The sequence below is a fragment of the Rana temporaria genome, chromosome 5 (assembly GCF_905171775.1).
Source record: "Rana temporaria chromosome 5, aRanTem1.1, whole genome shotgun sequence".
Lineage (NCBI taxonomy): Eukaryota > Metazoa > Chordata > Amphibia > Anura > Ranidae > Rana > Rana temporaria.
The window spans coordinates 157,422,320-157,447,927 of record NC_053493.1 but is presented as its reverse complement, the minus strand read 5'-3'; the positions used below and the strand labels follow the sequence as shown (position 1 = coordinate 157,447,927).

Here is a 25,608-nt window from a genome sequence, read left to right as displayed (position 1 = left end):
CTGCGGCATCGCTGGCTGATGATTGACCAAGCATGCACTATGACCCGCATGCTTGGCCAATCACAGCACGCAAAAAACGAAGAGCCATATTTGGCCAAAGCCAGGGTGGCTTTGGCCAATTATGGCTCAGGGGGTTTAGTACACACCCCGCGCTATAAAAGGCCGCCTGCAGGTCGGCCTTGTGTAGTGTGTTGCGGTGGTTAAGAGAGGACAGAGAGAGTGTCATTTTTTGCAGGTAGATAGAGCAGGCAGACAGGCTAGTCAGTTAATGTTACAGTGTGTAGAGGATATATATACATCCCAGGTGTTGTACATATATTTATACACTGTATAATTTAGCTAGATCAGTTCTTCCTAATTTACTGGCAGGCAGGTGTTTGTGCTAGCTGCAGTATTCTTACGTGGTTTATTGCCTGTGTGCTCTGTAGTTTGCACCTAAAGCTACTTGGTGTGTACTGGCCGTGTGCTCTGTAGTTTGCACCTAAAGCTACTTGGTGTGTAATGGCCATGTGCTCTGTAGTTTGCACCTAAAGATTCAGAAGTAGTGATTTTAATGATGCTTAACCACTTCAGACCCGCGCTATAGCCGAATGACGGCTTCAGCGCGGATCTGAATATCCAATTGACGGCCGCCCCTTTGGGCGTTCCCCGCGCGCGCTCCAGAGCGCGCTGCGGGGAAAGTCTGTGTTGGCCGTGTCACTTGGACACAGCCAATCACAGATCGCCGCGAACGGCCAATCAGAGTGGCTGTTTGCGATGCGATCTGTGCGGCCAATGAGAGATGATCTCATATGTAAACATATGAGATCATTTCTCATTGCCGGCTCACACAGAGACAGCGGTGCTGTCTCTGGAGAGGAGACCGATCTGTGTCCCTTGTACATAGGGACATAGATCGGTCACCCCCCCAGTCACCCCCCCTCCCCCACAGTTAGAACACTAAGCAGTATACACATTTAACCCCTTCCTCACCCCCTAGTGTTAACCCCTTCCCTGCCAGTCACATTTATACAGTAATTAGTGCATATTTATAGCACTGATCGCAGTATAAATGTGAATGGCGCCAAAAATGTTTCAAAAGTGTCCGATGTGTCCGCCATAACGTCGCAGTCGCAATAAAAATCGCAGATCGACCGCCATTTCTAGTAAAAAAAATAAAATAAAAAAATAATAATTCTGTCCCCTATATTGTAGGCGCTATAACTTTTGCGCAAACCAGTCGCTTATTGCGATTTTTTTTTTTTTTTACCAAAAATATGTAGAAGAATACGTATCGCCCTAAACTGAGAAAAAAAATGTGTTTTTTTTTTAAAAAACTGGGATATTTATTATAGCAACAAGTAAAAAATATTGTATTTTTTTTCAAAATTGTCGCTCTGTTTTGTTTATAGCGCAAAAAATAAAAACTGCACAGGCGATCAAATACCACCAAAAGAAAGCTCTATTTGTGGGGAAAAAAGGACGCCAATTTTGTTTGGGAGCCATGTCGCACGACAGCGCAATTGTCAGTTAAAGCGACGCAGTGCCGGAAGCTGAAATTTCACCTGGGCAGGAGGGGGGTATATGTGCCCGGTAAGCAAGTGGTTAACCACTTCATTACTGGGCACTTAAACCCCCTTCGTGCCCAGACCAATTTTCAGCTTTCAGCGCTGACGCATTTTGAATGACAATTGCGCTGTCATACAGCACCGTACCCAAATTATATTTTTATAATTTTTTCCCCACAAATAGAGCTTTCTTTTGGTGGTATTTGACCATCTCTGCGATTTTTATTTATTGCGCTATAAACAGAAAAAGACAGATTTTTTTTTAAAAAACACAATATGTTTTACTTTTTGTTATAATATTAATATACGTATTCTTCTACATCTTTTTGTTAAAAAAAATCGCAATAAGCGTTTATTGATTGGTTTGCGCAAAAGTTATAGCCTCTACAAAATAGGGGATAGATTTATGATTTATTTTTTATTTTTTACTAGTAATGGCGGCGATCTGCGATTTCTTTGTCAGACCTGTGATATTGCGATATAGCGGCGGACATATCGGACACTTTTGACACAATTTTGGGACCATTCACATTTATACAGCGATCAGTGCTATAAAAATGCACTATTTACTGTATAAATGTGACTGGTAGGGAAGGGGTTAACACTAGGGGGTGAGGAAGGGGTTAAATGTATTCCCTAGGTGTGTTCTAACTGTGTGGGGGGAGGGGGTGACTGGTGGAGGTGACCGATGTACAATCGACACAGATCGGTCTCCTCTGACAGCACGTGGAGCTCTGTGTTTACACACAGAGCTCCACGTCCCTGCTGTGTTCCCGCCGATCGCGTGTACCGCCAGGTACACGCATCGGCTTCCCAGCGATGCGACGGCACAGTGTTTACCCGCGGCGCGCGGGTAATGTAAACAATAGGACGTCCAAAGATGTCCTCCCGACACTTCAGGTCCGCGCTGCAGACGTCTTTTGATGATAGCGCGGATCTGTAGTGGTTAAATAAATAAAAAAAAATCCTTTAAATATTGTACCTGCTGGGTGTCTATAGTATGCCTGTGAAAACGTCTGAGAACCCGGGTCTTGCCCGAGGGAACATGTATCAATGGAAAAAAAGTTTTAAAAACTGTATTTTTTTCAGGAGTCCTGAAAAAAACGACCGTTTTTAATACTTTTTTCCATTGATACATGTTCCCTGGGGCAAGACCCGGGTTCTCAAAGACGTTTTACGACAATAACTTGCATATTAGGCTTTAAAATGAGCACTTTTGAATTCGAATGTTCGAGTCCCATAGACCCCAATGGGGTTCTAAACGTTCACGCGAACGTTCGGTCCGTTCGAAGGCTCTGGTGCGAACCGAACAGGGGGGTGTTCGGCTCATCCCTAGTGGCCACCAGAAATACACCAGCGACTTGGGATCCGACTTGTCAGACTTCAAGTCGCTTGACATCAGTAATCCCATGTTAGTCAATGAGAGCCGTCTTAATGTACACTACTGAAGTGACTCCGACTTCAGAAAAGGTTCCTGTACTACTTCAAGGCGACCTCTAGGCAACTTGTACCCATTGATTTCAATGGAAGTTGCCTCCAAAGTCTGATCACTGTCTTAACTGAAGCAACTTAACAGGAAAAGTAAATAGTTTACTCAGGCAAACCCCTCCCTCCCACAGAGCTGATTATTCTGTGATTGGCCACAGCCAAAGTCGCCTGTCCTGGAGGCAACTTTAAGTCACGTTGTAAGGCGCTGTAAGTCGCCTTGCAAAGTCGCGCTGTAAGTCGGGTTGCCCCTGTGTGAACCAGCACTTACCAATACTTGTAGGATTTGTTGCATACATTTAACTACTGATAATCTTTTTGTATGTCTCAAACAAGTGACCTTTAGTTGACTGAATGAATAGCATACAATTAGTAGAATAGATTTAGTGGTGAAGTGAATGCATTTGCTAGTTATGATGGGGCTAGGTGATTCCGTTCACACGACTGCAGCAGGTGGCAACCTAAGAACAACCAAAGAACCTTAGAACAACATAGTGTAGCAAAACTTCAAAAAGTAGCGATTGGAGCACCAGTGATTGGTGATAGACGAGCCAGTAAGTTAGGCAAATTGGCTGTGACAGCAGAGTGTTGGTGTTCAGTTTGTTCACTTGGAGGTTGCACAACCTCAAACAGTGGTTCCCTGAAGAAGATTGTCCATTCATTTTTATAAAAATGTTCTTAAACACTTAACCCCCGGACCATATTGCTGCCCAAAGACCAGAGCACTTTTTGCGATTCGGGACTGCGCCGCTTTAACTGACAATTGCGCGGTCGTGCGACATGGCTCCCAAACAAAATTGGCGTCCTTTTTTCCCCCACAAATAGAGCTTTCTTTTGGTGGTATTTGATCACCTCTGCTGTTTTTATTTTTTGCGCTATAAACAAAAATAGAGCGACAATTTTCGAAAAAAATAAAATGAATATTTTTTACTTTTTGCTGTAATAAATATCCCCCAAAAATATATAAAAAAAGTTTTTTCTCCTCAGTTAAGGACGATACGTGCAATAAGCGTATATTGATTGGTTTGCGCAAAAGTTATAGCGTTTACAAAATAGAGGGTATTTTTATGGCATTTTTATTAATATATTTTTTTTACTAGTAATTAATTAATATATTTGTTTTACTAGTAATGGCGGCGATCAGCGATTTTTTTTCGGTACTGCGACATTATGGCGGACACTTCGGACACATTTTTGGGACCATTGGCATTTTAATAGCGATCAGTGCTATAAAAATGCATTGGATTACTATAAAAATGCCACTGGCAGTGAAGGGGTTAACACTAGGGGGCAGGGAAGGGGTTAAGAATGTCCCTGGGTGTGTTCTTACTGTAGGGGGGGTGGCCTCACTAGGGGAAACACTGATCCTCTGTTCATACATTGTATGAACAGAAGATCAGCATTTCCCCCCTGACAGGACCGGGAGCTGTGTGTTTACACACACAGCTCTCGGTCCCCGCTCTGTAACGAGCAATCGCGGTTGCCCGGCGGCGAGCGGGGGCGCGCACGCGCCCCTAGTGGCCGCTCAAAGAGCCGCCGTATAGCTACGGGCTCTCGCCCAGGAGAGCCGACCTGCCGCCGTAGAATGACGGCGGCTGGTCGGCAAGTAGTTAAAGTGGAGGTTCACCCGGAAATAACGTTTTTTAACCTTAGATTCCTGCTCATTTTGTCTAGGGGAATCGGCTAGTTGTTTTAAAATCGAAGCTGTACTTACCGTTTTAGAGAGCGATCTTCTCCGCCGCTTCCGGGTATGGGCTTCGGGTCTGGGCGTTCCTATTTTGATTGACAGTTTTCCGACAGGCTTCCGACGGTCGCATCCATCGCGTCACGATTTTCCGAAAGTAGCCGAACGTCGGTGCGCAGGCGCCGTATAGAGCCGCACCGACGTTCAGCTTCTTTCGGCTACTCGTGACGCGATGGATGCGACCGTCGGAAGCCTGTCGGAAGATTGTCAATCAAATAAGAACGCTCAGTCCCGAAGACCATACCCGGAAGCGGTGGAGAAGATCGCTCTCTACAACGGTAAGTACAGCTTCGATTTTAAAACAACTAGCCGATTCCCCTAGACAAAATGAGCCTCAATCTATTGCCGCATACACACCATCACTTTATGTGATGAAAAAAAACGACACTTTCTGTGAAGTAAAAAATGACGTTTTTGAAACTTAAATTTTCAAAGACGAAGTTGCCTACACACCATCGTTTTTCTCACAATGATCTTGCAAAGTGAGGTTACGTTCCACCACGTTTTACCATTGAAGCTTGCTTCATAAGTAGCTTCTGGGCATGCGTGGATGAAAAAACGTCTTAGAAAACGACGTTTTTTGCTACACACGGTCAATTTCTGTGAAGTAAAAAGTGCACTTTTGAAAAACGACACATAAAATTGAAGCATGCTTCAATTTTTTTTGGTCGCTTTTTACAAGACATAAAACGACGTTTTCCCCCACACACAGTCAATTAAAGTGACGTTTTTAAAAACGTCATTTTTTTTCATCACATAAAGTGATGGTGTGTACGCGGCATAAGGGTAAAAAATTTTTTTTTGGGTGAACTCCCGCTTTAAACTCACAGATTTGAAGGTTTACACATAGTAGAAGGCAGGCTTATATTAGTTCACATCCCCAGTAACCATGCAAAACTGAAATATCACTTTTGGATACAGATGATGTAAATACAAGAATCATACTGCGAATTTGGGTTGTATTTTCTTTATTTAATCTTGATCGCATCATAAATGCAATTCTATATGAAATGCTATCTGTTCTTCATTACATCAGAAGAATTACTCATACTACGGCTGCTTGCTTTGGAAACCTTTATTGCACAGCAAAGTGGACAAATCTTATCGTAATGTGAAAAGTATGCCTTTGTAAACTAAACTAGCTCAACTCTCCCAGGCCCACATTGCTTACCTCTCTTAATGATAAGGTTGCCTTTTTGTAGTTCTTAGTAAGCAGGCTTGGCAGGAAACTGAAGGCACTGCGGAGATTTGGATAGAAGTGTGAATGCTGATTTTGCGCTTTTGACAAATAGAGGAAGTGATAAGAATCACCATTTTAAATCGTAAGAGTTATATTTTTTGTAAAGCCAGGTCACCAACAAAGTTCAGTTAGCATCGATGTCTGTATTTATCGAAAGAGACTCTTTGGGGGTTATTTCCAAAAGGCAAATCCACTTTGCCTTACAAGTGCAAAGTGCACTTGAAATTGCACTGAAAGTGCAGTCGCTGTAAATCCGAGGGGGACATGCAAGGACAATAAAAAACAGCATTTGAGCTTGCACATGATTGGATGATAAAATCAACAGAGCTTCCCCTCGTTTCAGATCTACCCTTCAGATTTACAGCGACTGCACTTCCATGTGCACTTTCAGTGCAATTACAAGTGCACTTTGCACTTGTAATTTGCACTTGTAGTGCAAAGTGGATTTGCCTTTCGTAAATAACCCCCACTGAGAGTCGGTTCACACACAGGCGGCACGACTTTGGGGGCGACTCGGCAAGGCGATCTCAAGGCGACTTGAGAGGCAACTTGCAAAATGACTTCTGTATTGAAGTCAATGCAAGTCGCCCCGAGACGCCCCCAAAGTCGTACAGGAAATTTTTCTAAGTTGGAGCGACTTGCGTCGCTCCTATTAGAACGGTTCCATTGACTACTGCGGACCACGACTTGTCAGGCGGCTGAGTTGCCTGACAGGTCGCCCCTGTGTGAACCGGCTCTGACTACATAAGCACTATTTGCATTTACTTCTTAATTTTTTCCTGCTTCATATGACTACCACTAGACATGGATGGGTAAATCCAGCGGTAAACTAAAGGAAAAAGATACTTTAAGGCTGGGTTTGCACTATTGCGAATTGGATGCGCGTTCCTCACATCCAAATCGCAATAGCAGGAGATTTTTGACCGTCTCTCTATGGAGCTGGTTCACGTGTCTCCACTGCGGCTCCGGTGCAAATTGTGCTTCTTTTGGTCCGTTTCAGGTCCGAATTCAGACAAAAATTTCGGACCTGAAACAGTGAACAAGGACGAACCGGACCCGTACTGTGAGCCGCATGCAAAGATAGTGTGAATCCAGCCTGAGACCACTGAAGAGGTCACAAAACTCTCAGCAACATAAGTAACAGGCACCACTTTTTTGTCTGTTGGTTGTGTAATAGACCTCGTTTGCATCCTGTTCTGCAAAAATTATGTGATGACATTATGCCTTCACCTATAGCCAGTGTTGTCAGTAAAGGCGTTAAAATAAATGCCATTACCTAACTGTTCCCCTCACGGTAACGCCGTCCCCATTTCTTGGGCGGCGTTACCGCAATTACATCTACCTGTGTCAGCCGTCGGCCATCCATTATTAAAAAAGCGCGCCTCCTCCTCTGACTGTTCCGTGATAGGCAGAACACTAATTTTCCCAGCAGAGCCTCTGTTTAGTATTCAGCCTATCACGGATGTCTTCTCATCCTCGGCCTTGGACGAGAGGACATCCGTGATAGGCGGAACACTGAACAGAGGCTCTGCTGGGAAAATTACTGTTCTGCCTATCACGGAACAGCCTGAAGAGGAGGCACGGCTTTTGAATAATGGATGGCCGGCTGTCTGACATCTCTGCAAACAGGAGAAGGTAGGGAGATCGTCGAGGCATGTTTACAGATGGCACAGTGAGGCATGTTACAGATGGCACAGTGAGGCATGTTACAGATGGTACAGTGAGGCATGTTTACAGATGGCACAGTGAGGCATGTTTACAGATGGCACAGTGAGGCATGTTACAGATGGCACAGTGAGGCATGTTTACAGATGGCACAGTGAGGCTTGTTACAGATGGCACAGTGAGGCATGTTACAGATGGCACAGTGAGGCATGTTACAGATGGTACAGTGAGGCATGTTGTAGAATATTAAAAAAAAGTCAGTTACTTTGCTGAGTAACTAATTACTTTTTCAATGAGTCACTAACGCAATTACTTTTTCGGAGAAGTAATTTGTAACTGTAATTAATTACTTTTTTAAAGTAAGATGAGCAACACTGCCTATAGCAGCTGCCTTTCCCTTATGCTACATTCACCCTGGCGATTAGAGCCGGTGTGAATAGTAGCAGCAATCAGAGATGTAGGTGCAGCCGCTGGCCCCATTTACTAAAATGACAGCCAGTGATTACCTGCGGTGTTTGCTGCTATATGCACTTTGCATGCATACAGCAGTGATCACCACAGATGATTGCTGGCTGTGCAGAAAGCCACAAATAGCTGCGCCCGCTGGTAACCTGGTATTATAGTGAACGGCGGCCGCACCTAGCCTCTAAGAACTGCAGCAGGAACTTCCGCTACAATTTGGACCTGCCTTAATTACTAGTGAGGATGTAAAATAGAATTAAATGCAAAAACAGTATATTTTTTTTCATTTTGGACAGAGTAAGAGAGGGTTATAACCACCTGGCTGTTTTTTTTTCTTTTTCTTTTTTATGCCATCTGTGTCTCAGATTTCCCCTCACTTATTTTCCAATAGCTAAAACGAGAAGTGAGAAAACATCCACTCAAAATTAGGAAATCCCTGGGTGTCACTAGAATTAGTGTCTCTATTGGAAGATTTCCCTTCTATTCTTGTTCTGGTTCTAAACCCTCTCTACTCTATTCAAAACTAAAGAGAACGTTTTGCCTTTTGTAGCACCCTGTAGCGTTGCTAGAGTGCTATAGATTGACAGTAGAGACAATCGATGGCACAGTGGCAGCATTTGATGGTTTTTTTTTTCAGTTTGTTTGTGCCGCCCCAAAAATTTTGAGCACCAGCCGCCACTGCCTTTGCCTTTGGGAGTCATGCTTGTGTAGCACTACCCCGGAGGAGCTGCTGGTTTGTTTTCGGTGGCACATTTACCTCGTGGCTCTTCCGAATTCCTAGGGGTGAATGGTGCATATAGCAATAGTAAAGGAATGTCCGCAACAAGTGTCTTTGCTGTGCTCTTTATTACCCAACTGGGTAAAAACAATAAACTGGTGGTGAAAGGATAGAGTTTAAAAGAAGAAGGAGAACAGCAGATTCAGGCGTAGTATTTGGAACAGTCCTGCTCCCATATGTAACACTTTCCGTACCACTCCTGCCTGAGTGGGCTTAGCGTACCCGGACAGGCCCCTCTCACTGACCTGGCAGTCGGAGTATCACTCGAACCTTTTTAGGACAAAGTCTCTGCCACAGACCCTCCTTGGAATGAACTTGGTTTTGAGGAAAAGTCTCTGCCACAGACCCTCCTGAAATGGACTTCAGGGAGACACCTCTGCCACAGGCCCTCTCTGATTGCAGTTTCAGAGGCAATCCTCCTTAGGTGAATTACGCCTGGATCTCCTTCTTAACGTCGCCTAGGTACCGACTGACAGGTGATCAATCCTTCAGTGTCCGGCTACCTTGATCCCCGGTGGTTTGTTGAAATCCTTTGGGATCGCCAGCCTTTCATTGGTGCTCCTCAGACGGACTCCCCACCGAACAGCTATACCGCTTGGGATCCTCAAAAGTGGGAACCCAGTCGACCACTGGGTCCCCGACGCTGCTCAAATGTTCCGGACCAACATGGTTCCGGAACCAGGAACACCGCGTGGCACGCACACCCCGGCCAGGTAGGCCGCAACGCCGGGCGCCGTGATGTGGCCACCTTAAAGGTGGGTGCCACACTGGACGAAGACCCAGACTCAATGTCGTCTGTCCCATAAGTACCCTCTCCCAGCATGCCCAGCGAGGATACTTTCTCCTGATTGGCTGCTGGAAAAGAGCACCCAAGTCTCAACTCTGCTGCTGCCACCTGTCGCCCTAGGGTAGGATAGCACCCCAGTAACAACAGAATGAGCCCACAGCACAGCCAAGCTGTGACCCTATTTGAACATTGTAATTTGGATCAGAGTCATTAGTACTCTGATCACCCTCTAAATTTCAAGAGCACCTGTACTTGGAAGTAACCAGGCACTTAACTTGTAACTGTCAGTGGCTTGCAATGCCTCACGGGACCTGTTTCACAACATCTGGAGGGCCACAGGTTGAGCACCCATGATCTATGGCCACCTTACTGTAGACAAGTGAGTTTAAACAAAGGGCATCATTACTTAAGTATAATAATGGCCATGTTTGGTCAATGGCATTGGCCAGCATCCCTGCTACTTTGATTACATTCACCTATCACCCAGTGATGTTTGGGGCTGCAGCCCTCCTCCTTGGGACAGATCCATGTATTTGTATCTATCATTATTCTGTCACTAACTATGATATATGTCGCTCACCAGAATTCTATGACACTCATGAACTCCAAGGTGGGATCTCCATTGGTTGAGGTAGAGGAAGCACTGGGGGTCTAATACATCCCTAGTGTTTTCATAAACAGAACCTGTCACTTCAATAGTATCACATGCTGTAGAAGGCTTCTTAGCCTTTTGGCTAAGATCAAGTGTAGTATCTGTTCTTATCAGTTGCCAGGAGGTGGCGCTGTGCTAACCATCCCTAGTACACAGCGAGGTGGTAAGGGATAGCGGTGGCATATGCAAAACCTGCTGGTGTGGAGGTGAAAGCCTTCTGATCGGGACAGAGAATCAAACGGTCGAAGCTGAAGGGTCGGGTCCCTGGCCTTCTGGCCTGGATTTTGTGGTGCCTGCCCCGGACAGTTTTTCGGGAGAGAACACTGGCTCCTCCTTCCCACCGTGGGAGCGGCTAGTATTTCCCGAATGTGATTAGAAGGGAGTGATGGGAGTAGTGGGAGCAGCCAGCTGACGGGCTCTTCCCAATCTCTCAGAGCTCCTACCTTCCTGACTGGGATGGGTGCTGCTGGTCTGGGCTGTTGGTCAGGGTTGAGAGAAAAGCCTGTGGTGATTGTGCCCCTGGAGTGGCAGTCCAGGGGTGCCATACTTGCACAAGTGTTGAGGGGCACTTCGAGTATTGGCACCTTGGTCACCACTACACACTTTTTTCGCACCTGCCTCTAGGGCCGAGTCTTTTGGCTGGAACCAGAGGAATTTTTGATTCCTGGCCAGAGGACCGGCCATCGTATTGCACGATGGTCACTTTTCACTCTTCCTCATCTTCCTTCACCCCCACTTTCTTTTTATTTACCCCAGTGTGCGTCACTTTTATGTCTTTTTTTGTTGGTTTCTTACACGTTTTCTCACTGTGTGATTAGTAGGGTGTAGGTCCTGGGGCCTGCCCTGAACGTCTTGGGAGTGGGTGGACATGGCCTTCTGGCGTAGTTCACCTGCTCTCATGGGGTCTCCCTTCGGGGGAGCCCCACCTAGTACTTGGGTGGGTTCTGTTTCGGCAGACCTTCCAAAGAATGGGGTCCGTCTGGTTTCGGCCAGATGGACTAAGTGAAGTACCTCAGTTCCCGTCTGGAGCCTAACGCCCCGGGGGATCAGGTCCTTCTTTATGGAGGACAAGTGTAACACCCGTTGCACGTTTTTGTGTTTCACTCTTTATGTGTGTGCACATTTTTTTGGCACTGGGTGGAGTTTTTGGGTGTGTTTCACACGGCATGGGCTTTAAAAAAAAAAAAAGGCATGTTAGGGGAAATTTGGAAAAACGGGTACAGATGTAAAAGGGATCAATGTAGGGCTATTTATAAAAATAAAGATTTTACCAATATTTTCTATAAATATTAAAATGATATAAAATATCAGTGTTAAAATGCATTAACCAAAAGCCTAATAATGGTTGGTTCGGATATAAAAAGATATCGGGAATCATGTCTAGTGCTGACCACAGGATAAATATCTAGCAAAGTCTTTTCAACTGTGAATATGATAAACCCCTCCACTTCAACAAATAGCTGTATTTTTGTCATGTTGGACAACTGCACACTCTTAAGATGTATCCATAGGAATGTTATTTGCAGCAGAGTGGCACCAGTTTTGTCAGTTATTCAAGATTGTTTAACAGTTCATTTCTGCAGCGAGCCATTTCTAGGTGTATAAATGGGTTTGCTGGAGAAAAGTCCAACTTGTCATTTTTAGACTGTGAAATAAAAGGAATGCAGGTCAACAGTGATATTGTGCAATAAGATTTTTGCTACACTTATTGGCCAGCTGTTCTTGATTAGTGAGAAATATTATCACGTAATAAAAGTTTACTTCTGTAATGCTGACCGTGCATGCATAGATTGATTCCAATCAGCCTGAGGACTGAATAAAAGCAGTTAAAGGGCTCTTTCACACGGGCAGCTAGAGGGCAGTAAAAACAGGTGGTTAGGCGGTGGTTTTACTGCCATCCGAACTCCAAGGTAAATTCTACCATTGCAGATAGACAGGGATGTACACATGTAACATTTTAATTGGGCTTGCAGAGTTTGACAGGTAGCACTACCTTTCATATATGCCCATTAACCACTTAAGCCCCGGACCATTTTGTTGCTAAATGCCCAGGCCAGGTTTTGCGATTCGGCACTGCGTCGCTTTAACAGACAATTGCGCGGTCGTGCGACGTGGCTCCCAAACAAAATTGGCGTCCTTTTTTCCCCACAAATAGAGCTTTCTTTTGGTGGTATTTGATCACCTCTGCAAATTTTATTTTTTGCGCTATAAACAAAAATAGAGCGACAATTTTGAAAAAAATGCAATATTTTAGACTTTTTGCTGTAATAAATATCCCCCAAAAACATATATAACATTTTTTATTTTCCTCAGTTTAGGCCGATACGTATTCTTCTACCTATTTTTGGTAAAAAAAATCGCAATAAGCGTTTATCGATTGGTTTGCGCAAAATTTATAGCGTTTACAAAATAGGGGATAGTTTTATTGCATTTTTATAAAAAAAAATTTTTTACTACTATTGGCGGCGATCAGCGTTTTTTTCCATGACTGCGACATTATGGCGGACACTTCGGACAATTTTGACACATTTTTGGGACCATTGTCATTTTCACAGCAAAAAATGCATTTAAATTGCATTGTTTATTGTGAAAATGACAGTTGCAGTTTGGGAGTTAACCACAGGGGGCGCTGTAGGAGTTAGGGTTCACCTAGTGTGTGTTTGCAACTGTAGGGGGGTGTGGCTGTAGGACTGACGTCATCGATCGAGTCTCCCTATAAAAGGGATCACTCGATCGATGCCGCCGCCGCCGCCACAGTGAAGCACGGGGAAGCCGTGTTTACATACGGCTCTCCCCGTTCTTCAGCTCCGGGGAGCGATCGCGATGGAGCGGCTATAAACGAATAGCCGCGCCGTCGTCCCGGATCGCTCCCCGAGGTAAGCCGCCCTCCGCACACAGCGGAGGGGGTCCCGATCGGACCCCCGACCCGCGGAAAGGCAGGGACGTATATATACGCCCATCTGCCTGTCCGTGCCATTTTGCGGACGTAAATAGTCGTGCGGCGGGTGTTAAGTGGTTAATGGCCAGAGATTGAAAAAAAAGAAAGAAAATAAAACACACATTCAGAAGGTAGCTGAATCGCCTCCTGAACACTGGGCAGCCAATGCTCTACCACCCTTTGAAAAGCAATCCACACCCCCTAACTGTCTCTGATTTTGAGGGACTGTCCCTGATTTAGGACCTCATTTTGGTCTGATCTTATATAGTTGTATATAAAATGCACTATTTGTTTCTTTTTTATTTTCTAAATAGGTTCCTTTAAGCTAGTGCATTGTTGGTTTACTTACATTTTCCTTAAATTTCCCTTCTAAATGTTTTTTTTCTTTATCTGAATTTCTCACTTCCTGTTTCTCCTCAGTAAGCTTTCCACCATCATCCGAGCTGTTCTGGCTGGGGTTTAGTCAGCCAGAACAGCTTACTGAGGAGGAACAGAAAGTGAGAAATTCAGACAAATAAAACAAAAACAAAAAAACATTTAGAAGGGAAATGGAAGGAAAAGGTAAGTGAACCAACAATGTACTAGCTTAAAGGAACCTATTTAGAAAATAAAAAACAAACATTTTACAACCAATTTAACTTTAAAAAAGTTTTTCACCGTGCTAAACTGACAAGATTCGCCCTTGGCCGTAGTGGAGAGATTGAAATCTGATTGCTTCTGTGGACAGGTGTCTTTTATACAGGCAATGAGCTGAGATTAGGAGCACTCCCTTTAAGAGAGTGCTCCTAATCTCAGCTCATTACCTGTATAGGAAACACCTGGGAGGCAGAAATCGTGCCTGATTGATAGGGGATTAAATACTTATTTCACTCATTAAAATGCAAATCAATGTATAACTTTTTTGAAATGTGTTTTTCTGGATTTTTTTTTGTTATTCTGTCTCTCACTGTTAAAATAAACCTACCATTAAAATTATAGACTGATCATTTCTTTGTCAGAGGGCAAACGTACAAAATTTGCAGGGGATCAAATACTTTTTTCCCTCACTGTATATACTAAACATATAGGACCAGATTCACAAAACGTCCGCGATGCCCGTCGATCTAAATTTACGTTGTTTCCGTCGAGATACGCGTCATAAAATTAGGGCTGTCTCCTAGGTGTTCTATGCAATGTTAAGTATGGCCGTCGTTCCCCCGTCTAAATTTTAAATTTCAGGTCGTTTGCGTAAGTCGTCCTTGAATGGCGCTGGACGCCATTTACGTTAACGCCCAAACCAATGACGTCCTTGCGACGTCATTTAGCGCAATGCACGTCGGGTCATTTACCCGCGCCTAATTTAAATGGTGCCCGCCCCATTTGAATTAGGCGGGCTTGCGCCGAGCGGATTTACGTTACACCGCCGCAAGTTTACAGGTAAGAGCTTTGTGAATCAGGCACTTACGCTGTAAACCTGCGGCGGTGTAGCGTAAATGGGATACGTTACGCCGCCGAGGAGTAACGTAATTGTACCTGAACACATAGAACTGCGGCGGCGTAACGTATCGTAGATACGTTACACCGTCGCAAGTTTTCATCGCAAGTGCCTGATTCACAAAGCACTTGCGATGAAAACTACGCCGGCGGCCTCTGGCGCAAGGCGGGCCAATTCAAATGGGCGTGTGCCATTTAAATTAGGCGCGCTCCCGCGCCGGACCTACTGCGCATGCTCCGTTTCCTAACTTCCTCCGTGCTTTACGTGCCGTGACGTCATTTTTTCGAACGGCGACGGGAAACTTGACTACGGACGACGTAGCGAACGCGAAAATCCGTCGGGGATCCGCCATAACTGCTAATTTGCATACCCGACGCTGGTTTACGATGCAAACTCCACCCAGTGGCGACCGCGGTATTGCATCCTAAGATCCGACAGTGTAAAACAATTACACCTGTCGGATCTAAGGGATATCTATGCGTAACTGATTCTATGAATCAGTCGCATAGATAGAAACAGAGATACGACGGTGTATCAGGAGTAACGCCGTCGTATCTCTTTGGTGAATCTGGCCCATAATCTTTTAGGATTTTTTTTTAAATGAATGATCTGATGATATTGTCTCGCTTAATTAAGCTGAAGCCGTGTTCAGGAGCAGTTCCAGTTAGTTTATAGCAGTCGCACTGTCAGTAGGTGGTAAAGAAACAGCTGCACTTTGTATACTCCTCCAGTGCTGCATTTTTTTAAAGCAGTTCTGGCACAGAGCAATCGTGAGAACCAATTTCGAACAGTTAAAAAGTTACTTAGAATAATGTTTTGTAAATTATAAATTATATTTCTGCATTAGCTTCTGGGCAGTCCAGCTGGGTTCTACATGTGCTCATCGAGGTCCCACCTATGCTAGAGCTGGGGGCGCTGTCCTGCTAAACTTGCTAGAAGTGACTAAGGGAATTCACCTAGACTCTGGTCTGGAGTGTTCACGGGAAAAATGTCTGGCTGGACGAAGGAAGGAGGCATCCAAGCATCCAGAGTACAGTCCTGTGTGTAGGATTCTAGTGCTGCTACTAAGTTGCTTTTGTTGTATCTTTTAACCACTTCAGCCCCAGACCATTTCGCTGGCCAAAGACCAGAACACTTTTTGCGATTCGGCACTGTGTCGCTTTAACTGACAATTGCGCGGTCGTGCGATGTGGCTCCCAAACAAAATTGACGTCCTTTTTTTCCCACAAATAGAGCTTTCTTTTGGTGGTATTTGATCACCTCTACGGTTTTTATTTTTTGCGCTATAAAACAAAAATAGAGCGACAATTTGGAATGAAAAATGCAATATTTTTTATTTTTTGCTATAATAAATATCCCCAAAATATATATAAAAAATATATATTTTCCTCAGTTTAGGCCGATACGTATTCTTCTACGTATTTTTGGTAAAAAAAAATCGCAATCGGGGATAGAATTATGGCATTTTTATAATTTTATTTTTTTACTAGTAATGGCGGCGATCTGGGATTTTTATTGTGACTGCGACTTTATGGCGGACACATCGGACACTTTTGACATATTTTTGGGACCATTGTCATTTTTACAGCAATCAGTGCTATAAAAATGCATTGATTACTGTGAAAATGTCACTGTCAGTGAAGGGTTTAACCACTAGGTGGCGCTGAAGGGGTTAAGTGTGCCCTAGGGAGTGCTTCTAACTGTAGGGAGGATGGGCTGTGTGTAGGGTTGCCAAACGGAACACATATTAATTACACAGGTTCTGAGGCTAATTTAATGCAGATAAGGCACCAAGTGAGTTTAATTACCACCTTAATCAGCCACAGAACCTGTGTAATTAATATGTGTTCTGTTTTAAAGGGATGAGGTGGCAACCCTAGCTGTGTGTGACACGACTGGGGAAATGCTTGTTTACATCAGCATTAGAGCTGGGCGATTTTTTCATAAAAAACTTGATTTACGATTCAAAACGATTTTTCTTGTTTTTTGATGGACACCGAGCCAGTCCTGAGGAGCTGCGGGCAGGATTTTTTAGGTGAGGCCGTGGGTTTGGCCTTGACCGCGGCGTCATGCCTCGCGGACTAGGCCGAAGCCGCAGTGTCAGCGCCGGTCCTGGGGAAAAAAAAAAAAACGAAAAAATCGATTTGGTCAAAATCTGAATCGATTTGACCTATCAACTTGATTTTTTAATCGAATCAATTTTTTGCACAGCTCTAATCAGTATTTCCCTGTTTTTCCTCACCGTGATACGATCACGGGTATGCCTGCCGACATCGAGTCCGCGGGACCCGGGGTCGGAGTCACAGAGCTTGCAGTGCATACGCGCGTCCACAATGCCGCTTCTTAAAGGGGACGTATATATATGTCCTTTTGCACAGCCGTGCCATTCTGCCGACGTATTTAGTCGTGCGGCGGTCGGCAAGTGGTTAAAGTATAATTATAGACCAAAAAATTCGAAAAAGTGTTCCCGTTAGTGAGAATTTCCCTCTCAATTTGTCCTGTTTATCATTATCATTAAAAGAAAACCTAAACTTTAGGTTTTTCTCCAGAAAATAATTAGAGAAATCTTCCAATGGGGAAACTAATTATGGTGACCTGGGGTTCTCAAAGAATTTCCGTAATTTGCAGGGATTTCCTTCCACTTCCTGTTTTGGCTATGGGACAGGAAGTGAATGGAAATCTCTGCAATGGAACACAGACGGCAACAACAACAAAAAATCTATAGCCCTCCTTTGCTCTATGCAAAATAGTTCTACTTTAACCACTTAAGCCCCGGACCAATATGCTGGCTAAAGACCCAAGGGGTTTTTACAGTTCGGGACTGCGTCGCTTTAACAGACAATTGCGCGGTCGTGCGACGTGGCTCCCAAACAAAATTGGCGTCCTTTTTTCCCCACAAATAGAGCTTTCTTTTGGTGGTATTTGATCACCTCTGCGGTTTTTATTTTTTGCGCTATAAACAAAAATAGAGCGACAATTTTGAAAAAAATGCAATATTTTTTACTTTTTGCTGTAATAAATATCCCCCAAAAACATATCTAAAATTTTTTTTTCCCTCAGTTTAGGCAGATAGGTATTCTTCTACCTATTTTTGGTAAAAAAAATCACAATAATCGTTTATCGGTTGGTTTGCGCAAAATTTATAGCGTTTACAAAATAGGGGATAGTTTTTTTGCATTTTTATTTTTTTTACTAGTAATGGCGGCGACCAGCGATTTTTTTCGTGACTGCGACATTATGGCGGACACTTCGGACAATTTTGATACATTTTTGGGACCATTGTCATTTTCACAGCAAAAAATGCATTTAAATTGCATTCTTTATTGTGAAAATGAGAGTTGCAGTTTGGGAGTTAAACACAGGGGGCGCTGTAACATTTAGGGATCACTGTGTATGTGTTTACTAGTGTAGGGGGGTGTGGCTGTAGGACTGACATCATCGATCGAGTCTCCCCTATAAAAGGGATCACTCGATTGATGCGCCGCCACAGTGAAGCACAGGGAAGCCGTGTTTACACACGGCTCTCCCCGTTCTTCAGCTCCGGGGAGCGATCGCGACGGAGCGGCTATAAACAAATAGCCGCGCCGTCGTCCCGGATCGCTCCCCGAGCGGACCCGACCTCCGCATGTACCGGGGGGGTCCCGATCGGACCCCCCACCCACGTCAAGCAGAGCACGTACAGGTACGTGATTGTGCCTGTCCGTGCCATTCTGCCGACGTAAATGTACATGAGGAGGTCGGGAAGTGGTTAATGGGCTATTTTTTTTATCTTGTTATTTTTCACTGGAGTTCTGCTTAACAATTATTATTTTTAAAAAAAATGGACAGTACTACTACTGGTTGGAAAGTGCAATTCCTTCAAATCTCATTACAAGTTGTGGCACAGCCTTTTCAAGATAACAGTTAGAAAAAATAAAATAAAAATCCCAGCTCAGTAAATGGCAATGAAGTCAGACATGAATTTCATATTGTGATGGGCAGTGTTGAGTCTGTTTAGTCTATTACATATAACCTTACTGTTCATATAGCGTTCCTGAATAGAATCCATATGTATGGCTGTATAATAGGGTCATTTGTGTAAGCCGTGATTCCCAGACTGTTATGCACACACCCAGCAGATGTTTATAGGCTGCAACTTCTATTTAAAAGCTACTTTAGGGTGGAACCCCCAAAAAAGGGTGAAGTCTTTCTTTTTGGTGGTGATGTTCTAACAAATCCAGCGTCTCAATGACCCCTCATTCTTTTTCTTTTACAAATACATTTTGACAACAGAGGATGCATTTGGATATATGTGAATATGTTATTCTGTTACTTATCTCAAGTGTTTGACATTGGAAATCTTATTAAAGCAGCACCATATGGTGATTAACCACTTGCCGTCTGAGACAATTTTGCCATTTTTCACATACATGTTAAAATAAGAATCTTTTTGCCATAAAATTACTTAGAACCCCAAAACAAAATCCATTCCCCGAAAGCAGAGGCCCTGGAGAATGACATGTATGCTGTTGTAATTTGCTATCGCACTATGGGGGAGATTTACTAAACCAATTCAATTGGCATTGACCAGGGGTCACATCCTGGGGAAAAAAGTGTGGGAACTCCCACCCAAGATCCTCACCCCCTTAGTAATCCTTTATGTTACTGGCCGCTTCCTGTATATGGATTTATCGGGTAGTGTGCGGGTATTCCGTCACTTCCTCGATGCCGCAATGTCTCCTGGGAGCTTTTGTCATTGTTCCCAGGAGACATTGCGGAGGTCTGCCGCGAGTTATCGCAGGATTTAGAAAGAACATGCTTGCTCCTGGGAACAATGACAAAAGCTCCCAGGAGACATTGCGGCATCGAGGAAGTGACTGGAAAACCCGCACACTACCTGATGAATCCATATACAGGAAGTGGCCAGTAACATAAAGGGTTACTAAGGTTCGCCTGCCCCTGACAGTGACTCGAGCTGGGCATCGCCGCTTAGTGAAGGATTAGCTCGGGCGGCTCAGCTGCGCTAGTCCTGCAAAGGGAACTGCGTTCCTGCTGTGAAAAAAGTGCAGGGACTCCGTTCCCACGCGTTCCCGCAGGGGACCCTAGAGAGTACAATGGCGGTCATTGCAACTTTATCTCGCACAGTATTTGCGCAGCAATTTTTCAAACGCGTTTTTGGGGAGAATTTTTTTTTTCATGCTTTAAAAAAAACAGTAAAGTTAGCCCATTTTTTTTTGCATAATGTGAAAGATGAAGTTTTGCTGAGTAAATAGTTTGCTATTTTTTCATTCCCGCCATTCTTTTGACAAGTTGCATTTTTATTGTGCGTGTACGATATTCATGCAGCTTTTAAAGGGTTTGCATTGAAGTCTATGGTGCTCAATCGCATGAAAGTCGGACCAAAGTAGTGCAGGAACTACTTTAAAGTTGCACAGATATGACATGTCTGCTTTTTAACCGCAGGGAGTGGTTAGAGATGGGGATCAGGACATCAAACTTTGCATTTCAGTAATGGGCATGTTTAATCTGCATATATGAAACAGCTGATGATGTATGTTTACATGTTTTGGAGAATGGAAGTATGGATTCCATCCTTTACCACTGTGCTTGGCCTGTACGTGACATTTCAAAAGTAGACGTCTGCATCTGATATTTAATCCTACTTTATGACTTGGTAAAGAGAAATTTAGGGTGTAACTGCAGTTGTACTATGACGTCCTCGACTTTGTGCGGTGATATCTGACTGATGCCTGCAGCTACAGGCTTCTGCCAGCGATTCTGTGCATGATAAGAACAATCATAGTGGCAGTTCCACTGCTTGATCGTTCTTATAGCGGCGGGAGGGGACGTCCCCCCTCCCGCGCCATCCGGTGCTTCTCCGGGCTCTCCGGGGGCCCAGAGAACGAATCGGCCGGCTCACAACCATGGTCACCAGTCATCTCTATGACCGTCGGAGGCCCGGACGCAGGGCTCAAGTCCTGCGGGAACGTGTGGGAACAGAGTTCCTGCACTTTTTTCACAGCAGGAACTCAGTTCCCTTTGTAGGACTAGAGCAGCTGAGAGCAGCCAAGCCGTCCGAGCCAATCCTTCACTAAGCGGCAATGCCCAGCTCGAGTCACTGTCAGAACTTGCTTCTTTCTAAATCCCGCGATAACTCGCGGCAGACCTTCGCAATGTCTCCTGGGAACAATGACAAAAGCTCCCAGGAGGCATTGCGGCATCGAGGAAGTGACGGAATACCCGCACACTACCCGATGAATCCATATACAGGATGCGGGCAGTAACAAAGGATTACTAAGGTACAGTAATTATGCAAATTAGCGTATCATTTTTTTTTTGGTGGAGGAGTGGATCTTGGGTGGGAGTTACCACACTTTTTTCCCCAGGACTTGACCCCTGCCCGGGCGCGACGTTGTGACGTCACGCCCGGGTACCCGGAAGTAAACAAAGCCGCAATCACGGCTAAGAGCATGAGATCTGTGAATTTTTTTTCACAATCTCATGCTTTCCAGCCTGGAGGAGAGATGTGGGGTCTTATTCACTCCGCATCTGTCACAATAGATTCCTATTACAAGGGATGTTTACATTCCTTGTAATAGGAATAAAAGTGATCAAAAAAAAAGTGTAAAAAAAAAAAATGCCCCTGTCCCTGGTAGCTCGTGCTATAGAAGCGAACACACATGAAAGTCCCGCCCACATATGTAAATGTCGTTCAAACCCCACATGTGAGGTACCGCCGCGTGCGTTAGAACGTGTGCAACACTTCTAGCACTAGACTTCCTCTGTAACTCCAAAATAGTAACCTGTAAAAACGTTGCCGAGATTTTTAAGTAACAAAGTTTGGCGCCATTCCATGAGTGAGCGCAATTTTTAAAGTGTGACATGTTAGCTATCTATTTACTCGGCGTAACATAGTCTTTCACATTATACAAAAAAATTGGGCTAACTTTACTGTTTTGTTATTTTTTATTTCCCAAAAAAAAGTAATTTGAAAAATTATTTCACAAAATACTGTGCGAGATAAAAAGTTGCAATGACCGCCATATTATTCCCTAGGGTGTCTGCTAAAAAGACTGGTTAACCACCTGTTGTTAATTAAAAAAGCTACACACACCCAGCCCAGCCAGGCCATCTGCTTTTCTATATAAACTGGGTTCATTCACTCAGGTATTGCCTGAGTAACAGCTGGGGTTCCTAAAGCTGGATACACACTATACAATTTTCTGTAGATTTTTTCCTTCAGCTTTACCAAAACCATATAATATGGGGTCAAACCTTAAGGCCTCATATACACTGCTGCTGGTAAACGGAGGTTTGGGAGAAGTTGGGCATTTTTTTCAACTGCTCCTGAACTCTCCTCTATGTTATCTTATTTTAGAGGCATTTCAAGCCTTAAACGCGGTAACCCGCATTCAGTTTACAGGCGTTTTTCATTTTTGGCTATTAAAAAAAACTGGCATGTAAATGCAGCAAAACGGACGTGGGTTACTATCTGTCAACTTAAATCGTTCAGGAGTGGTTGTAAAAACGTCCTGTGTACATTCAACACAAGAGTTTAAATTTGTATGCAATCAGGCAGGCCCTTGTACTACATGGTTTTGGTAAATCTAAAGGATATTAGACAACAAAAGTTGTATAGTGTGTATGTTTTTTTTTTTTTTTTTTAAAGATTCCTAATATGCCCCACTGCTTACTTGTGTCCCTGGCTTCTGAAAATATTTTGAGTGATCCTGAAACTCCTAGGCCCAGATTCTCAAAGGAGATACGACGGCGTATCTCCAGATACGCCGTCGTATCTCTGAGTCTGAGCCGTCGTATCTATGCGCCTGAGTCATAGAATCAGTTACGCATAGATTTCTATTAGATCCAACCGGCGTAAGTCTCTTACGCCGTCGGATCTTAACTGCATATTTACGCTGGCCGCTAGGGGCGTGTACGCTGATTTACACCTAGAAATATGTAAATCAGCTAGATACGCGAATTCACGAACGTACGCCCGGCCGACGCAGTACAGATACGCCGTTTACGTTAGGCTTTTCCCGGCGTAAAGTTACCCCTGCTATATGAGGCGTACATGCGGCATACCAATGTTAAGTATGGACGTCGTTCCCGCGTCGAATTTTGAATATTTTACGTCGTTTGCGTAAGTCGTCCGTGAATGGGGCTGGACGTAATTTACGTCCACGTCGAAACCAATACGTCCTTGCGGCGTACTTTGGAGCAATGCACACTGGGATATTCCACGGACGGCGCATGCGCCATTCGTGAAAAACGTCAATCACGTCGGGTCACAAGTTATTTACATAAAACACGCCCCCCTGTTCCACATTTGAATTAGGCGGGCTTAAGCCGGCCTATTTACGCTACGCCGCCGCAACTTACGGAGCAAGTGCTTTGAGAATACAGCACTTGCCCGTCTAAGTTGCGGAGGCGTAGCGTAAATTGCATATGCTACGCCGGAACAAAGATACGCCGATCTATGAGAATCTGGCCCCTAGTGTTCCTGTCCATGAAAGATTTCTTATTACCCTAAGATTCTTAGTATCCCTGCCGTCAGGCACCGATTGTTCCTAGTCTCTGATCATAAGTGTACCCTCAGTGTTCCAGCCAGTTTGGGCTGTTATGACCTGTGATTAATGCATCTCAGCGCAACAAGGGATTCTTACTTGCCTATCAGCCCTTAGTTACCGGTAGTTGCCTGCTTGAGTTAAAGAACTGCAACCTGGAAATTGTCTGCAATGTAACTCGTCTCCACTTTCAGCTCTGGTAAAGCCCAGGTGGTTCCATGTACTATTTAATACAAATATTATCTCCCTCATCAGTACACCATTGCTATCCTTCCTCTCCTAGACTCCTTGTGTACCCCAACTGTATCCTTTGCACCTCCGAGTTCCTCGTACACACTCTGTAAGCTCAGCATCCCACTGCTGTAAGATACTGCCTCCCTGTGAGCCCTACTCCCCAGTGTAAGTGCATATTACCAGGAGTCTTTGCCCTGCCTGCCTGTAAGGCCAGCATCCCAGTGCTGCGTTATACTTCTGCTATTCCTGAGTAAGGATGAGCTCTGACGTGTTCGCATAGAACACGTGCAGAGCCCGCCAGGAAGTGTGCATGGCGCTGCGCTAATCACAGCCAGGGAGACATTGTCCCGATGTTTGGCTGCAGGGATCGTGAAATGTCTCCCTGGCTGTTATTAGCGCAGCGCCGTGCACACTTCCTGGCGGGCTCTGCACGTGTTCTATGCGAACACGCCAGAGCTCATCCTTATTCCTGAGAGTCCTGTATTCTGTGCTTTTCCAGCTCCTCATCTCTATTGCTATCCTGTACCAGGTCAGCTGTAACCTTCATAGTATGTACCGAGTACACCTCCATCCAGCATACAGGCTGCATGAACGGCCCATGATCCCAACCATTTGTGAGAGCCCCATTCTTGATGGGCTTCTTTAGGCTTTACCAGATCTCAGAAAACATTAGCACTTCTTGAATGTTAAAGAAAACCAGCCAGAGCCTACTATTGGTTTATTTAACCTCTTCACTTGGGAGAACGTCATCCCGGTATCAAAATTTACAGCCGGTGAAACTCTGTAAAGCAAAAATGATTTGAGTGGCTGAACAGCCAATTGATTACTTCTGCCGGCGGCAGAATGGGACACCCTCCCGTCGGAGCCTTTCCTGGGCTCTCCTGTCCGACTAGGGAACCAGGAACTGCTTCGTTTGGCGGCATTGGATACACTACACAGAGAGAGGAACTGACGTTGTTCCTCCATATCTTTGACCCCAGAAACTGGAAGCAATGAGGATTTCATCTCTTCTGGTTTCAGTTCTTTGTTTACCTAGCTGACAGCCAGGGAAGCAGCTGACCAGACCGATCTGTGTCATGCTGCATTGGAGGCCAGAGGAGAGATCTAATAGGCCCCAGATCTCTCCAAAAAAGGACTTGTCACAGTCCATGCTATCACAAGGAATGTTGTTCATCCCTTGCTATAGCAATCAAGTTGGATTAAAAAAAAAATGAGGCAGTGTAAAAAAAAGAAAAAAAAAAAGAAGTATTAAATAATAATAAAAATCCCCCCGTGCTCATGCACAAATGCAAACATATATGTAAGTCCCACACACATATGTAAACGGTGATCGCATCACACATGTGAGGTATCGATGCGAACATCAGAGTTAGAGCAATGATTTTACATCCAGATCTCCTGTATAACTCTAAACTGGTAACATGTAAATGTGTTTAAAGTGTTGCCTATGGAGATTTTTAGGTACCGTAGTTTGGCACTGTTCCACAGGTGTAAGCAATTTTAAAGAATGACATGTTAGGTATCTATTTACTCGGCACAGAAGTTGGTTATTATAGAGTGTTTGTGGGCAATAAAATCCATTAAAATGTACTTAAAAAAAAAACAACCTGTGCAAATACACAACATAAAAATTCAAATTCTCTAGGGCCTCTGCTAAAAAGAAAATATATATGTTTGTGGGTTCTAAGTGATTTTTACAAAGTGTAGATTTTTAAATGTTATGTCTTAAATTGACAGCCAGCACTTTTATTTAGGGTCCCATGTGTTTCAGTAATGCATGTGTTAATCCAGTACCCTTAATTTTTAAACTGGGAAAAAACATTCTATAGAATGTTCCCCAACCTTATATTGCAGTCCGCAGTACTCCCCTTCATATCGCAGTCCTCATCGTTCCCCTTTACAACAGAGCTCTCCCTTACATCAGGGTTTGTAGCATTCCCCTTTACGTTAGGGTCTACAGAGTTCCCCTTTACATCATATTCCATAATTCCCCCTTGCATCACAGTCCACAAAGTGTTCCCTTCCATCAGAGTCTGTAGGGTTCCTCCTTACAGTG

General features: G+C 44.3%; 1 protein-coding gene and 1 pseudogene across 1 annotated transcript in view; both read left to right on the top strand.

Moving 5' to 3' along the window:
* Nucleotides 1–25,608, top strand: part of ITGA9 (integrin subunit alpha 9) — a 487,954-nt gene that overhangs the window by 5,110 nt on the left and 457,236 nt on the right. The window lies entirely within an intron of this gene.
* Nucleotides 10,423–10,599, top strand: LOC120942220 (annotated as a pseudogene).